General features: G+C 36.9%; 1 protein-coding gene across 1 annotated transcript in view; it reads left to right on the top strand.

Moving 5' to 3' along the window:
* UBR3 (ubiquitin protein ligase E3 component n-recognin 3) overlaps positions 1–17,623 on the top strand; it is a gene marked incomplete at its 5' end in the record, with an annotated part of 232,512 nt that overhangs the window by 126,934 nt on the left and 87,955 nt on the right.

Genomic DNA, 17,623 nt, shown 5'->3' with positions numbered 1-17,623 from the left:
CTGATTTTTTCCTGTGAAATTATTCTAAGATCCTTAAAATAGTTTTCAGATACTTTCAGTGTCTCTTCCTGCTGCCCACCCCTTCACTATTTCTTAAAATCAGATGCACTTCTCACTTCCATTAGGATTAGCATTAGCATTTGTACAATGAGAGAGGATGCCATTTTCCTGTGTGATGGTAGATTGCTATGAGTAATCTTTTACAAACGTAGGAGAAATAGATTAAATCTCAATTAATCTCAGGCTTCAGTTAACCAGGATACTCCCTTCCCTGACTATTACTTGCATTTCATTGATTTCTCTCTCTCTCTCTTTTAACTTTTAGACAAAAATGCTGAAAGAAAATACACTGAAGTTGTACCTTTAGTTAAAATATATACACATATGTGCATTCAGACATGCAAATACAGTCTCATGCACATAAGCACATGTAACTAGAGTTATATATATATATTAACTAATGTTCAATATATAGCTAATGTTCACAAGAGGTGTGAAGAGGAGGGTCAGTCCAGATTTAGCATAATGTGTTCTAAACCATCAACAGTAGAGTTTATGTTCAGGACATAACTTTGATGTAAAGTATACTAAATTCTGCTTATTGGATTAACTTGCTATCAGTTGACTTTTTTTTTTTTAACATCTTTATTGGAGTATAATTGCTTTACAATGGTGTGTTAGTATCTGCTTTATAACAAAGTGAATCAGTTATACATATACATATGTTCCCATATCTCTTCCCTCTTGCGTCTCCCTCCCTCCCACCCTCCCTATCCCACCCCTCTAGGTGGTCACAAAGCACCGAGCTGATCTCCCTGTGTTATGCGGCTGCTTCCCACTAGCTATCTATTTTACATTTGGTTCAGTTGACTTTCTGATAAGAAATATGAGGATTTAGTTCATTGACACTGTTTTCACTTTTTCCATTGTGTTTTCTTTTCCTTCTTTCCAAAAATTAATAATTATATATACTTTTTGGTTTTTACAGATTAAAGATAATTGTAATAAGTGTTACAATTAAGTGTTCTATTAAGTGTTCTATCTATAGCCAGTTTTTTCATATCTCTTCATATAAAATGAACTAATAACCACCCTTAGTTTTCATTTTTCTTTTCCTTATCTCTACCTTCTGCATTTTATTAGTTACTTCTTTTCTTTTAAATTAAGGTTGCCAACATTTTGTTTTGCAGTTGCAGTCAAGTCTTCCATCCAAAGGTTTATTCTATACGTTGAAAAACAGTTAAGATAACTGTTTGAATGTTGTTGAATACAGGGCTAAAAAATAACCTAGTATTCATTTACTTTTTTTCTTTTTTGAGTCCACTGGCCTGACTCCTAGCGCACTTTAAGGAGATTGTATTTAGTATATAGCCTCTTTTCTCACAGTCTTGCAATTGCTAAAACCATACCATCCTTTATTCATTTCTGTTTGGGCCATTACTTTGTTACATTGTCTTTTGTTTCTCCTGAAGTTTCCAACTGCCTTTTTTTCAAACTAATATGCCTTTATGATATCCCTATTATTCTGCCCACTCAATCATACTGTCCTTTGCATGGAATTCTATTCCAGTCTGGTCCATTTTCTCTGTAGGCATGCTCTGCAGCCATTACCTTAGGATTTTCCTCTTATCATGTTGATCTGGGATTTCCTGCATCTTATGTCTTTCTGGGAGTCTTGTTTATTGGAGTGCAGCCTCAAGTGTATTCCCAATAATGCTTGTGCTGGAAGCTAAACTTTCTGATTCTTTATATTTCCAGATGGAACTCTGGTTTGCTCTCATGCTTGATTGTTAATTTGGATGAACATAAAATTCCTCATTGATACACATTTTCTGTTACAACTGTTAAAGCAATACTCCCTTGTCTTTTGCCATTTATTTGATAAGAAGTATGGTGGTAGTTTGATTCTTATTCATTTGTGGGTGAGCATTTTTTTCCCTTTCCTGTGACACTTTTATAATTGTTTGATCTTTAGAGATCTGAAGTTTTATGATATGTATCTAGGTGGATCTTTTTTCATTCTCCTTAGTACTTAATGGACCTTTTCGGTCTGAAGATTCATGTATCAGAAGCTCTGAGAAAAATTTTTCTTATGATTTTCTTGATAACTGGTATAGCCATCTTCCAAGATGACCCTCAATGATCCATACCTCTTAGTATTTATGCCCTGTGTAGTCTTCTCTGACATTGTGCCAGAATTGGTAGACATGATCACTGGGATATGGCAGAAGTAATGGTATGTCATTTCTGAGATTAGGTTATGAAAGATACTATGGCTTCTCTCTTGACGGCTTTTCTTTCTCTTGGATTGCTCCTTCTGGGGAAAGCCAACTGCCATGTGGTGAGCAGCCCTATGGAAAGGCCTGTGTGGTTAGGGACTGAGGCCTCTGGCCAACAGTCATGTGAGTGAACTTGGATGTGAAACTGCCAGCCCCATTCAAGTTTTCAGATGAATACTGCCCAGCTGTTAGTTTGATAGCGATCTCATGAGAGATGCTGAGCCAGAACCATCAGCTAAGCTGCTCCCAGGTTCCTGACCCTCAGAAACTGTGTGAGATAATAAATGTTGTTTTAAGCCACTGAATTTTGTGGTAATTTGTGAAACAGCAATAGAAAACTATTATAATACTTTTCTCCTTATATTTTCTTTATTCTCTTTTGGTGGGACTCTCACTACTTGGATATTGGATCTCTTGGATTGATCTTTTAAGCTTTTATGTCTTTTTTTTAATACATCTTTATTGGAGTATAATTGCTTTGCAATGTTGTGTTAGTTTCTGCTGTACAGCAAAGTGAATCAGCTATATGCGTACATATATCCCCATATTCCCTCCCTCTTGCATCTCCCTCCCACCCTCCCTATCCCACCCTTCTAAGTGGACACAAAGCCCTGAGCTGATCTCCCTGTGCTATGTGGCTGCCTCCCACTAGCTATCTATTTTACATTTGGTAGTATATATATGTCAATGCTACTTTCTCACTACGTGCCAACCTCCCCTTCCCCCCTCCCCGTGTTCTCAAGTCCATTCTCAACATCTGCATCTTTATTCCTGCCCTACCACTAGGTTCATCAGTTATGTCTTTTTATATCATGTATTCTTTTTGCTTTACATGCTTAGAGGTTTCTTCTCTTCAATATCTTGGTCTTACTTTGTAGAATTTTTTCTCAAATCTTTCTGAATGTCTCTCTTTCTCAATTATCCTTTATCCTTCTGAATTACTTAGAAATTTAAGTTGGTCTTTCATGTTGTTAGTTTTCCTCATTTGCCTGATAATCCTTGACTCTCCTGGAAAGGTGGTCTGGGTAGTTAATTTGGGTTTACCCTGCTGAGGTCTAAGGTTTGATTCTAGTAATTCTCTTTAGCGTGAGTAGGGATGAGGCGTGTCGACTGTCAGACTTAGATTTTGGTGGGAGGACTGCAGACTACTCTGTTTGGGCCCCCAGATGTTAACACTCAGTTAGAAACCCCAGTGCTCTCCAAGTGACTTGTTCAGTTCCTCTGGAGAAAGATAGTCTTTTTTCCTCTGTGAGGTAAATGTCAAATTATCTGAGTGCTCTGTCAGTCAAAGTTGGGGAGGGAATTGGGGTGCTGAGTAGTGAAGTTCTGTATATAGACTTTTGATTAATTACTCTGTTTTCAGAGTCACTTAATACTTATGACTCCTATCCTCTGCCTCACTGACTGATTCTGAGCCCAGAGTTGACATTCTTCTAACGGAGAGATCAATTCTTCCTTTCTGTAACTTTCTCGTAATACATAAGTGGTTGCAGCTTTTATGAATTTCTTTCATTGTCAGCATGTCTCCATCTCCTCCAATCTTTTGGAAATTTTATTGACATTTCTTATTTGTTGGTTGGTAAAACTCTCTTCCACAACTCCATCCTTTTTCTATATTCTTGGGGAAATATTTCTTTATGTATTTCTCTACTTTTATTTCAGTGGTTTTTTAGAAGGAATGGAGACAAAAGCCTGTGCTCAGTCTGCAATCTTGATTAGATACTTACTTATATTTGTTATTATAATATATAAAGTTAAAATTTCTGTTATTACAAAAGCATTAAATTTTTATTATAGAAACTTAGAAAACACATATAATCAAAAATAAGAAAATAATATTATATTTTTACTATCAGATTATACTATCAGATTTCCTAACCTAGGCTGTATCCTTACAAATCTTTTTCTGAGTATATATGTATATAAATGCTTTTTTTTTTTAACCAAAATGAGTTAATTTCACACATGCTGTTTATTCTTATGAAAAATTTCAAACATACAGAAAAGCTAAAGGAATAGTAGTATAAATTCCCATGTACCACTATAATCCTCCCCTAGTTAACATTTTTCTTTATTTGTTCTTTCCCTCTCTTTCTGTCTGTCTCTACTAAATGAAGTAAGTTATAGACATCATGACACTTTACTCCTAAATACTTCAACATACGTGTCCTAGGATTGAGAATATTCTCCTACTTAAGCACAATATACATCATATGTAAGAAAATTACTTTTTCTTTCAAAGTAAATAGCTTCAAATACCAACCTGGATATTATGTTAAACAATGAAATCATTGAATTAAGTTTAAAAAATTTTAAATTGTTTACAGATCGTTTTGTCCTTCGGTAATTCTACTAAGGGTATATAGTCAAAAGCTCTGTGTTCTGAAGTCACTTCAGAGCAGTCTTTTTGGGGGAGGTAGTGTAACCAGTTTGATGTACAGTTCGGTTTGTTTGTTTGTTGGCAACCTTAGGAACTAAGAAAAAAAGCTTAGTTAATACTGCTTTTAGAAATCGTTTTTATCTGTTGCCGCCCACTCCCAAGTGAGATAGAACAAAAACAGTTTTCTAAAGAATTGATTAAGCAAAGTATCCAGATGAGGTTAGGTAGTATTGTCTTGAATAGGAGAATTGCCACCGCATTCCCTGAGGAGACTGGAGGGAAGAGGGAAAGAGTGGATGGAGATAGAGGTGAGTTCCATTAGGGGCAGGGGAAGTGGGAAGTTCAGGTGATCACTCAGTTGCTTCAGTTTTCAGGGCTAAGTAAAACGTGAGTTCTGCTGAGTGAAAAGAATGCCACTTGAGGTTTGGAATAGTTGCTAATGAGAGTGGGAGATGTTGCTCACCCAGGCTAAGTATAAAATTTGATAAGCAATGCTTAGGAACCAGTTATGTTCACAATCATATATTTGAATGGCAGTAGTGTGCAAAGTTATTGACTCACTGTCCTAAATCTTACTACTTTTTGGAAGGTTTGATCTTTTTTGGTAGTAGCCAGGGCACAGGAACAACAATTGAGGGATCAGGCAGACATGATTGCTAGCAAACAGAGGCAGTTCCCAGAAGTCATCAGGATAATGGGCTCCGCTCTCTCCTAGTCCCGGTTCTTGCATGCTGCAGTGGTGACAGGTGAGGTAATAATAGATTCATGAGCGTTTGGTTTATTTATGTTGGTTATGGCCATGCCAGTGGGATTCTGGACCATTCAGATTTGCATATTCCTTTTATTTATAACTCACTCCCTTCCCAAAGAGATCTGTTTGACCCCTAGAACCTGTTTGAGATCCCATTTTCATACATCGCTAAAGATAAAAATTACAGAGTCATATGTCTCACTGCCTCTGATTACTCTGCTCATTTACATCTGATATTATGTATTATAATATTATTAACACATAAAGCAGGGCCCACACCTGAGGTACTATTTAGCAATAATACAGACACAATTTAATCTCAGTCCAGTCCTCTGCTTTATTTGTCAGATACCTTTTGTCTTCTGCATTATTTCCCATCTGTGTTGTAAATGTAAGCATTCTGTAGTTGCTTCTTTCTTATTTTGCCTTTATCTTTGTGTTTGAGGGATGTTCTCCCAAGATTTCTAGTCTAGTAACATAACATGTAGAGTATTTTGAATTTATAACATACAGTACTTTACAAGTCCTCTAATCAGATATTTTACATCATTAGGTAAAAATTTAAGGACAAACGCTTTTCTCTCTGAATGCAACAGATTTCTACTCTGTGATTAGTACTCTTACTTATATGTTGATAATGCCTTTTTGTAGTTATCAGATTTTCTATATGAAAAGACTCCCTCTGCAATTCCTTCTGTCTTTGTCTCCTGATTACTATACCCCATTATTTGTTTTTACTAGCCATCTAGGTATAGAAGTCAGGATGTTAGACCTTGATTCATTAAGGCTTATCAGATAGATATGACTGAAATCCAGCATAATTGTTTCAAGTGAGAGTTTAGATGCTTAATATAGAGCAAATTTATTTTGGAAATTATTTTCTTATCTTAAATATACTACATTTAATCGTAGAAGTTATATGGTACAGAAAAACATAAAGAAGGATGAATTTTATCCCTAATCCCACCATCCAAAAGACACATACATTACAGATGATACTGCGTAGTACAATTTGGTTTCATGTCTTCTTGCTCAACATTTTAGCATAAACATATCCCTATATTATTATTAAAACTCCTGGTAACTATGATTTTTAAAGGCTTTACTTCGTTGGAGAGGTAGCAGGTAGTGGTTATCATCATGGACTCTGGAGCCTTACTGCCAAGTTCATATTGCAGCCACTCCATTGCCTGGAGTAGTTTACTGAACTTCTCTCTACATTGGTTTCCACATAGTTAAAAAGGGATTATTATACTGCCTACCTCATAGGGTTGTTGTGAAGATTGAATGTATTAGTACATTTAAAACACTTAAAACAGAGTGCTTGGCACATAATAAGTGTTTATAAGCATTGGCTATTACTATTATTACTTTTATTCTATAATTTACTTAATCATCCCATCATAATTGGACTTTAGTTTTACAGTTTTTTAAATTATTATGAACATTGTATATACAAAACCTTGTCTGTATTTTGGGTCTGGGTCTAAAAGTATGAATTTTGGGGGATGATGATGATATATATTTTTGTATGTTAACTGTGTAACCAAAACTATGCTAAACACATTCTGTATATTGACTTATTTGTCCTGATAGACCCATGAGATAGATGGTAGTATTCCAGATAAAGATGCCTAAATTTAGGTTAAGAAATTTGTCTGAGATTATACAGTAGTAAATGGTGGAGTATGGGCTGTTAATCAACAAGCTCTTTACTATTTCTTCATATTTGAAGCAAATTGAGCAGAGTTAAGTCCCTCCCCTCCCCTACTCCCCCAAGTTGGTAGCCTGGAGATAGAAAGGGACAGTTATGAGGATAGTTGCAAAATAAGAATTAATAGACTGATGATTGATTGATTGAGGTACAAGGTACAAGATAGAAGGGATATTCAATGTGTTTGGAAAGTTTTATTTATTTGTTTTTAAACCAGAATGAAAAGAATACTTCTTTTCCAGTAGCTGAAACAAAAATCCTTGGTGTGTCTCTATTAGTCTAGCCTAGTTATAAGGTCAGCCCCACTCCAGTCATATGAATCAAAAGTGGGGGTGATGGTATGATTCTCTAAGCAAAAATTGAGTCCTGCTGTTAGCAGATGGGGCAGTAGATACTAGGTAGATAGAAATAGTAGCTGTCCACAGTACCCATCCTTTAAGATTTCATTTGGAAAGTGGGGTAGTCCAAGCAGGAGCTGGCATAGATCAGGATTTGGTTGACCTCTTATTGTTGTTAGTTGTGGAGGGAGCTGTTTATTTTGCTATTTAATAGTATAGTTTAATTTGAGGTTTATCCTTTTATTTTTTTAATAATTTACATAAGAAAGGGGGTTGGGGATATATATATATATATATATATATATATATATATATATATATATATATATATATATATATATAGACATAAAAATAGTTACATCCCAGTGTCCCCTTCTTAGGTAAATGATAACATACTATGTATAATTCTTCTACCTTGCTTTTTTCACTTAACATTATATCCTGGAGAACCCATCATGCAGTGTATAGAGATGTTCTTTATTCTTTTTTCTACCTGTATAGTAGATTCCTCACAATACCACCCCCCCATAGTTTATTCAAATGGTCTTCTATTATTGGACATTTGGGTAATTTCCAGTCTTTTGTTATACAAGTTGTATTGCAATGAATATCTTTGTGCATGTATCTTTTTGTATTTTGATAATGTATCTGTAAGATAGATTTCTAGATGTGGGATTGCTGGGTCAAAGGGTAAACACGTGTAATTTTGCTAGATATTGCCAAATTACCCTTACGGGGTTGTACCATTTTGCATTCCCATCAACAATGTGTCATAGTATCAATTTCCCTATGTATTTGTCATTAGAATATGTTGTCAAACTTTTGTATTTTTGCTAATCTGGTAGGTGAAAAGAAGTGGTATCTGGTCTAATTTTAGTGAGCATTTCTCTTATTATGGAAAAGGATGCTGTTTATATCTTTAACTGCTTCTTATTCCCTGACACATCTTTTTGCTGCTTTAGGGTTTGATTCTATCATAAATTAGCCTCTTTTATATTCTTACATTTGCTTGGAATCAGGCACAGCTGTAGACTTGCTCTGTTTTAGGTAGGACCTATCTACTTGTGACATTGGAATGCATATAGTGCATTAGTCCTATGTATTTATGGCTGTTGCATCTGTTATTATTTTATAAATTATGTAAATTTTGCTGTGTTAACTTGTGAAATTCTTATTCTCTCAACTAAATAGAAACTAATTGAATTTCTTTTCACTTAAATTAGAAAGCAGATCTCATGGATAGAATACTTTTTATGTTGGTTGCTCTGATTGTAAATTTGTTCATTTTTGAGGGATGGTGCTGCATCTGTCATTCAAGTCAGTCATCTGTGATGTGGTATATTTCAAAAAAAAAATACAGCCCATAAATGTATGTTATGTTTTGGTTATTTGTTCCATAAATAAGACCCACTGATACCAATCCAAGACATTAAAAAAAATATGCTTAACATATCATACAAAACTGTATGAAAGCAAAGCTTATCATCTCTTCCTACCTTCCCGTTTAAATCTCACCCCTCCAGGATAAACCATTATAAACAGGCTTTCTTGTTTCACATGAATACATTTTGTTTCTATTTGTTTTTCCTGAAATAAAATTTTACTGTATATAATACTGTACAGTTTGCTTCCTTTTTTTTTTTTTTCTTTTGGCCTGCCCAGTGCGGCATGTGGGATCTTAGTTCTCCGACCAGAGATTGAACCCGTGCCCCCTGCATTGGAAGCACGGAGCCTTAACCACTGGACTGCCAGGGAAGTCCCATGCTTCCTTTTTTAAAAAAATTGAAATATAATTAGTGTACAATATTATGTTAGTTTCAGGTGTACTACATAGTAATTTGATATTTGCATAAATTATGAAATGATCATTTTAAGTCTAGTAACCATCTACCCCCATACAAAGTTACTGCAGTATTATTGACCAGATTCCTTATGCTATATATAACATCCCACTGCCTTATTTATTTTATAACTGAAGGTTTGTGCCTCTTAATCCCCTTCAGCTATTTTACCTCCCACTCCCCACTCCCCTTCCCTCTGGCAACTACCCATTTGTTCTTTGTATCTATGATTCTGTTTCATTTTGTTTTGTTTTTTACATTCCACTTATGAGGTCATACAGTTATTTGTCTTTCTCTGACTTACTTCACTTTAACACAGTACCTTCTAGATCCATCCATGTTGTTGCATATGTCAAGATTTCATTTTTTTATGGCTGAATATTATTCTGTGTGTGTGTGTGTGTGTATGTGTGTGTGTGTGTATGTATACTTCTTTATCCATTTCATCTGTCAGTGGACACTTAGGTTGCTTCTGTATCTTGGCTGTTATAAATGCTGCTAGGAACATTGGGGTACAGCTTCCTTTCTAAAACACTTAACAATGTATCATGAATATCCCTGCAAATTAGTATCTGTAGATCTCTTTTTATCCCAGATATCATTATGCACACATGTGCTTGCATATGTATGCAATGTTATATACACGGGATTAATATAAATATTTTTAATCCATATTACTTTTTTCTCCTTCCATGACCCATGCTTACAGCTTGCTTGGTGTATTCTTGTGCTTTTCTCTGTATTTATATAATCATATACAAACATACTACAATTATATGTTCATATCAGGTTTCCCCTCCTTCTCCCCTCTCCCCCTTTCTTTCTTCCTTGACTTTGATCATTGTTTGCTTTACCAAATGGGATCACTTTTTGCTGCTCTCTACCTCAGTAATACCTCCAGGTGTTCTCTAGTAGTTCTGATTCAGTAGTACTCAACTTTGCACATTAGAATCATTGTATCCCCCTTAAAATAATATCTGTGCCTGGGATCCACTATAGACTAGTTAAAGAAGAGTCTCTGGGAGTGGGGCTCAGGCATAGGAACCTTTTGAAATTTCCCAGCTGATTCTTAATGTGCAGCCAGAGTTGAGAACCACTGCTCTAATTTGTTTCTTTTCCTTCCGTTTCTTTATTTGAGGGGAGGGAGGGAAAGCTCATAATAGCCCATAATGAAGTACTTTACTCAGCTACCTCTCTATTATTGGATATTCACTTTGTTTTCAGTTTGTTTTTGATTTTGCTATAACTAACAGTGCTGTGGTAAACAGTCAACATAAGTTTCTGAAATTGGTATTTCACTTTATATATCTACTCTTTGGTAGCCACTAGATGGAGATAAGTGTTTATATAGTTTTAATACTATTAACTAATAATTTTAAAGAACCAGTTACAGTGATGTAAATCTGACATTAACTCAGGTTTTTTTCCATGTATTGTCAATTAAAGATACAAAAAGTTCTTTCTCCTGAAATTTTTTCGTTTAGGAATGAAACATTTTCCTATAAAGCTAAACTTAGTTTTACCATGTGATACAGCCATCATGTTCTGAGGTATTTACCCAACTGGTATAAAAACTTATGTCTACACAGAAATCTGCGTATGAATGTTTATAGCATCTTTATTCATAATTGCTCAAAACTGGAAATAGTGAAGAAGTCCTTCAATAGATGAAGGGATAAACTGGTACATCCATACTATAGAATACTGTTCAACAATAAAAGGGAATGCTGTATCAAGCTGTGCAAAGATGTAGGTGAATCGTAAATGTGTATGCTTACTGAAAGAAGCCTGTCTGAAAAGGCTACATACTGTATGTTTCCAGTTACATGACGTTTTGGAAAAGGCAAGACTATAGAGCCAGTAAACAAATCAGTGGTTGCCAGGGTTTGGGAGTGGTAATGGGCTAAGTAGGTGAAGCATAGGGGATTTTGTAGAGCAGTGAAATTATCCTGTATGATACTATAAAGTTAGGTACATAACACTATGCTTTTGTCAAGACCCATAGGACTTTGTAACAGAGTGAATCTTAAGTATGCAAATTAAAAAGTCATTTAGGAGGTTGGAGGTCTCAGGATGGAATACAGAATGTATCAAGAGAATCTAACTGTATATTACAAATGTATGAAACAACTTCATTGAAGGGGATGGGAAAAAGGTGCTTAACTTGGAAATGAGTGGAATTGCTTAAGACTGAAGGCAAAAGGAACTGCACATAAGCGTTGTACTGTAGTTGATAAAGTTTCTGCCATGGCGAATGGGTTAACTGTTCTGAAACCACTGTACATGTATACTGAAATTGAGCACTTACATACAGGCATACCTCATTTTATTGTGCTTTGCTTTATTGCACTTTGTAGATACTGTGTTTTTTACAGATCGAAAGTTTGTGGCAACCCTGCGTTGAGCAAGTCTATTGGTGCCATTTTTCCAACAGCATTTGCTTACTCCGTGTCTCTATGTCACATTTTGGTAATCCTCACAATATTTCAGACTTTTTCACTATTATGATATTTGTTATGGTGATCTGTGATCAGTGATCTTTGATGTTACTATTGTAATTGTTTTGGGGTGCCACGAATTCACCCATATAAGATGGTGATCTGAATCAGTAAATGTTTTGTGTGTTCTGACTGCTCCACTGACTAGCTATCCCCCTGTCTCTCTTCCTTTCCTTGAGCCTCCCTATTCCCTGAGGCGCAACAATGTTGAAATTAGGCCGATTAATAATCCTACAGTGGACTCTAAGTGTTCAAGTGAAAGGATGAACTGCATGTCTCTCATTTATAATCAAAAGCTAGAAATGATTAAGCTTAGTGAGGAAGGCATGTCGAAAGCCTAGATAAGCCTCTTGTGCCAAACAGTTAGCCAGGTTGTGAATGCAGAGGAAAAGTTCTTGAAGGAAATTAAAAGCGCTACTGCAGGGCTTCCCTGGTGGCGCAGTGGTTGAGAGTCCGCCTGCCGATGCAGGGGACACAGGTTCGTGCCCCGGTCCGGGAAGATCCCACATGCCGCGGAGCGGCTGGGCCCGTGAGCCATGGCCGCTGGGCCTGCACGTCCGGAGCCTGTGCTCCGCAACAGGAGAGGCCACAACAGTGAGAGGCCCGCGTACCGCAAAAAAAAAAAAAAAAAAAAAAAAAAAAGTGCTACTGCAGTGAACACACGAATGATAAGAAAGCAAAACTGCCTTATTGCTGATATGGAGAAAGTTTCAGTGGTCTGGATATAAGATTAAACCAGCCAAAGCCTGAGCCAGAGCAAGGCCTTAAGTCTTTTTAATTCTGTGAAAGCTGAGAGAGGTGAGGAAGCTGCAGAAGAAAAGTTTGAAGCTAGCAGAGGTTGTTCATGAGGTTTAAGAAAAGAAGCCATCTCTGTAACACAAAAGTGCAGGGCGAAGCAGCAAGTGCTGATGTAGAAGCTGCAACAAATTAATCAGAGGATCTAGCTAAAATGATTAATGAAGGTGGCTACACTAAATGACAGAGTCTCAATGTAGGTGAAATAGCCTCATATTGGAAGAAGATGCCATCCAGGATTTTCGTAGCTAGAGAGAACTCAATGCCTAGCTTCATAGCTTCAAAGGGCAAGCTGACTCTTCTGTTAGAGGCTGATGCAGCTGGTGACTTTAAGTTGAAGCCGATGCTCATTTACCATTCCAAAAATCCTAGGGCCCTTAAGAGTCATTCTAAATGTAATCTATAGGTGGAACAACAAAGTCTGAATGACAGCACATCTGTTGACAACATGGCTTACTGACTATTTTAAGTCCATTGTTGAGACCTACTGCTCAGAAAAAAAAGATTCCTTTCAAAATATCACTGCTCACTGGCAATGCACCTGGTCACCCAAGAGCTCTGATGAAGATGAATGAGATTATATTGTTTTTCAAGCCTGCAGTATCCATTCTGCAGCCCATGGATCAAGGAGTAATTTCGACTTTCAAGTCTTATTATTTAAGAAATACGTTTCTTTTTTTCTTTTTAAAGCAGTGTCTTTTTAAAAAAATATATATTTTATTTATTTATTTGGTTGTGCCGGGTCTTAGTTGCAGCAGGCAGGCTCCTTAGTTGCGGCTCGCCAGCTTTTTTAGTTGTGGCATGTGTGCTCCTTAATTGTGGCACGCATGTTCCCTGATCAGGGATCGAACCCAGGCCCCCTGCATTGGGAGCACGGAGTCTTAACTGCTGTGCAACCAGGGAAGTCCCAAGAAATACATTTCACAAGGCTATAGGTGCCATAGATAGTGATTCCTCTGATGGAGCTGGGCAAAGTAAATTGAAAACTTCTGTGAAGGATTCAGATGCCATTTAGAACATTCATGATTCATGGGAAGAGGTCAAATATCAACATACATAGGAGTTTGGAATAGGTTCATTCCAACCCTCATGGATGACTTTGAGGGGTTCAAGACTACAGTGGAGGAAGTAACTACAATGTGGTGGAAATAGCAAGAGAACTAGAATTAGAAGTGGAGTCTGAGGATGTGACTGAATTGCTGCAATCTCACGATAAAACTTTAACAGATGAGGAGTTGCTTCTTACGAATGAGCAAAGAAGGTGCTTTCTTTATGTGGAATCTACTCCTGGTGAAGATGCTGTGAAGATTGTTGAAATGGCAAGAAAGGATTTAGAATATTACATACACTTAGTTGATAAAGCAGTGGTAGTGTTTGAGAGGATTGACTCCAATTATGAAAGAAGTTCTACTCTGGGTAAAATACTATCAAACAGTATTGCGTGCTACAGAGAAATCATTCATGAAAGGATGAGTCAGTCAATATGACAGACTTCACTGGTGTCTTATTTTAAGAAACTGCCACAGCCACCCCAGCCTGTAGCAGCCACCACCCTGCTCAGTCATCAGCTGTCAGTCTTGAGACAAGGCCCTCCGCCAGCAAAAAGATTAGACTTGCTGAAGGCTCATATGATGGTTAGCATTTTTTACCAATAAAGTATTTTTTAATTAAGGTGTGTACGTTGTTTTTTTAGACATAATGCTATTGCACACTTCATAGACTACAATATAGTATAAACATAACTTTTATATGTACCAGGAAACCAAAAAAATTCATGTGACTCACTTTATTGCCATACTTGCTATATTGTCATGGTCTGGACCCGAGCCCACAATATCTCTGAGGTATGCCTGTATATAGATGGCAGATGATTGGAACTTGATTTCTCACTGTTGGAGTGGGAGGTTACAGCTAAGCAAGGGAAGACGCTGGAATGTCCATGTTTTAATGGATTAGAGTTGGAGACATCAGTATGAACTCACATTTAGGTTAATATAGATACAGGTGAAATTACATATGTATAAATATTTATGGGTACGTGCATATACACAAGTTAGTATGCAGACATAGTTTTCCTTCCTGTGTCAGTGGAGAGGGCCTAGAAGTAAAGATACTCCAGTAGAAACAAGCACACCCAGTGCCCCAGATCTTGGTTTCTAATACAGTTCTACAAAAATATATGAAAAATTAAAAGAAAAAGGAAGCCGATCTCCTTGGAGAAATGGTTACTTCTAGAACTGGGGCAGGGAGTATGCAAGATGAGCCTGGAGCATCTCATAGCTCTAGGAAGTTAGGAAGTACTACACACACACACACACACACACACACACACACACACACACACACACACACACACACACACACACACACACACACACACACACACACACACACACACACACACACACGTGGGTGGGAGGTGGGGCAGTATGTCAGAGGGACTCAGAAGCCGGCTGAAAGTACTTCCAAAGGCCAAGTTGGACTAATTTGAACAAGAAAATAAAGTAGTATTGGATTATAACCCTAAGTATAAAACGAATACCTATGAGTTCATACTACCATAAGTAAAGGATTGAATAAATAAACGAATGAGGGAGAATAGACAAATTTCCCATGCTGAAGAATTCCAAATAATTTATGTAGATTTTCACCCTCAAGGAGGTGGAACATAACTCCCTACTCTTTTTTAAAAATATATATATATTTATTTATTTATTTAGGCTGCTCTGGGTCTTAGTTGTGGCACGCGAGACCTTCACTGCAGCATGCCAGCTCTTACTTGCGGCATGCAGACTTCTTAGTTGTGGCATTGGACTCTTAGTTGCCGTATGCATGCGGGATCTAGTTCCCTGACCAGGGATCGAACCCAGGCCCCCTGCATTGGGAGCATGGAGTCTTACCCACTGGAACACCAGTAAAGTCCCTAAGTCTGTACTATTTAAGTGTGGGCTGTGCTTAGCGACTTCCTTCTCAAAAGTACAGTGTGGAAAAGGGGAAAAAGTAACTTTACAGGAGAGAAAGTTGGCAAATACTGCCTAAAGCAGATGATCAAGGTCAATATCAACAGTAATAAATCATGCTGATATTATGCACCCTTGATAGGATGTTAATGAGAATGGTACCTTACCTCAGTGGTCCTCCTCCCTCAAAACCATAACCTCAGACTAACCTTGAGAAAAACATCAGGCAAATTACAATTGAGGAATGTTATACAAAATACCTGACCAGTATTCCTCAAAACTGTCAAGGTCATCAAAAACAAGGGAAGTCTGAGAAACCGTCATAGCTAAGAGTAGCCTAAGGAGACATGACAACTAAATGTAATATGGTATCCTGGATGGGATCCTGGAAAAGACATGACAGCTAAATGTAATACGGTATCCCGGATGGGATCCTGGAAAAGAAGAATGATACTAGGTAGAAACTAACAAAATCTGAAGAAAATATGGACTTTAATCTATCAATATTATATCAATAAAAATTGCTCAGTAATATATCAATATTAGTTCACTGTGATAGTCATATCATGCTAGTATAAGATTTAAGGGGAAACTGGGTGTGAGGCATATGAGAACTCTGTAGTAGCTTCAAAACTTTTCTGCAAATCTAAAATTATTTTAAAATGGTATTATTTTTAAAAAGGGAATGAGAAGTTCCTCTCTGTACCAAGTAAAAAAAAGAAGAGGAAAGCAAGAATGTCAGTAATAAAAATGACGATCAGTTCAGGACAGCACTGTACATCTTTACCAGAATTAATGATATTGCACAGCAGGAGTTTTGCAATAGTGGCAGTTGTCACAGGCTTCCTAGTAGAAAACAGTAAACTCTAGTAGTGTGCTTAGTTTATAAATAGTAACTCACCTGGTAGGTTACTAGCAAATACTCAGTTGTAGTTAAAAATTAAAGTGTATTGTGTGTTCTTAAAACCAAGCATCAATTTATGCAATAAAGAAACTTCTCTGTGCCTACCACTGGGCTGCAGACCACACTTTGCCCTGTGGTACTTGTGTATGGCAGTTGACTGTTCCTCAGGGAGGCATAATGTTTTCAAACAAAAATATATTTCCCATGATTCTGAGGGCACTAAATATATCCCTACATCATTTTCCCATTCTTTTCTCTATTCATCCACAGAACTCCATAAACACAAAAACAAAACATGTGCCAAGAACGATCTGATAGTTGGTTAGTTGGGACTGGCCTGAGCTGGTGGGACAACTTGGCTGTGTTCCAGGTGGGCTCTCTCCTTCTCCAGCAGGCTACCCCAGACTTACTCTCACGTAAGTGGTATGGTCGAGAGGGAGAGGGAGAGAGATGTTGGGGGAGAGATTTTGAGGGAGAGCTATTGAAAGAGAATATACGAGACCACTTTAGGCCTAGTCTTGGAAAGGCATGTTATTTCTGTCACAATTCTCTTTGTCTAAAGCAAATCAAGGCAGCCCATATACAAAGATTGGGGAATAAATTCTACCTCTTGGGAGAAGTTGCAGAGTTACCTTGCAAAGATCTTAGATACAGGGAGGAGTGGAGAATTGGGGCCATTTTGCAGTCATTCTAACAGAGTGATTGTAAGTAGAACTTGGCGAATTGAAATAACATTCAGAAGAATCACCTACTTAATTCAGATAGATTCTTGTCTGTTCATGTTAAACCAAACAGATGAGGTAACTATCACTTCATTAATTTTTTTGCCTTTATTGTAATAATATTAATCACGGTAATTTAAAACAGGCACTTTTGTTTCAAAAGGGAAAGTGTCAATTTTGCACCGAAACACATTTAAAATTTTAATTGTATTGGAAGTCAAAGTAGAATTTTAAGAATTGAAAGGGTTATTAGTAGCAAGAATGCTTTCATGATTAGAATGGCCTCTGGTAGCACTTACATTTATCACCTTTGACTGTTACTCTCTCTGTTTTGCATCTGCCTCCATTTAGTTTACCTAGAGAAAATCATTGTAATCTCTTCATTGTGTCAATTTGTAGGACACATCCTTTTAGATTTTATTTTGTGTGGAAAATATGTGC

This window comes from Grampus griseus (genome assembly GCF_964374135.1).
Source record: "Grampus griseus genome assembly, chromosome: 7".
Classification (NCBI taxonomy): Eukaryota; Metazoa; Chordata; class Mammalia; order Artiodactyla; family Delphinidae; genus Grampus; species Grampus griseus.
The sequence above is the reverse complement of the archived record's forward strand: the minus strand, read 5'-3'. Positions and strand labels throughout refer to the sequence as shown.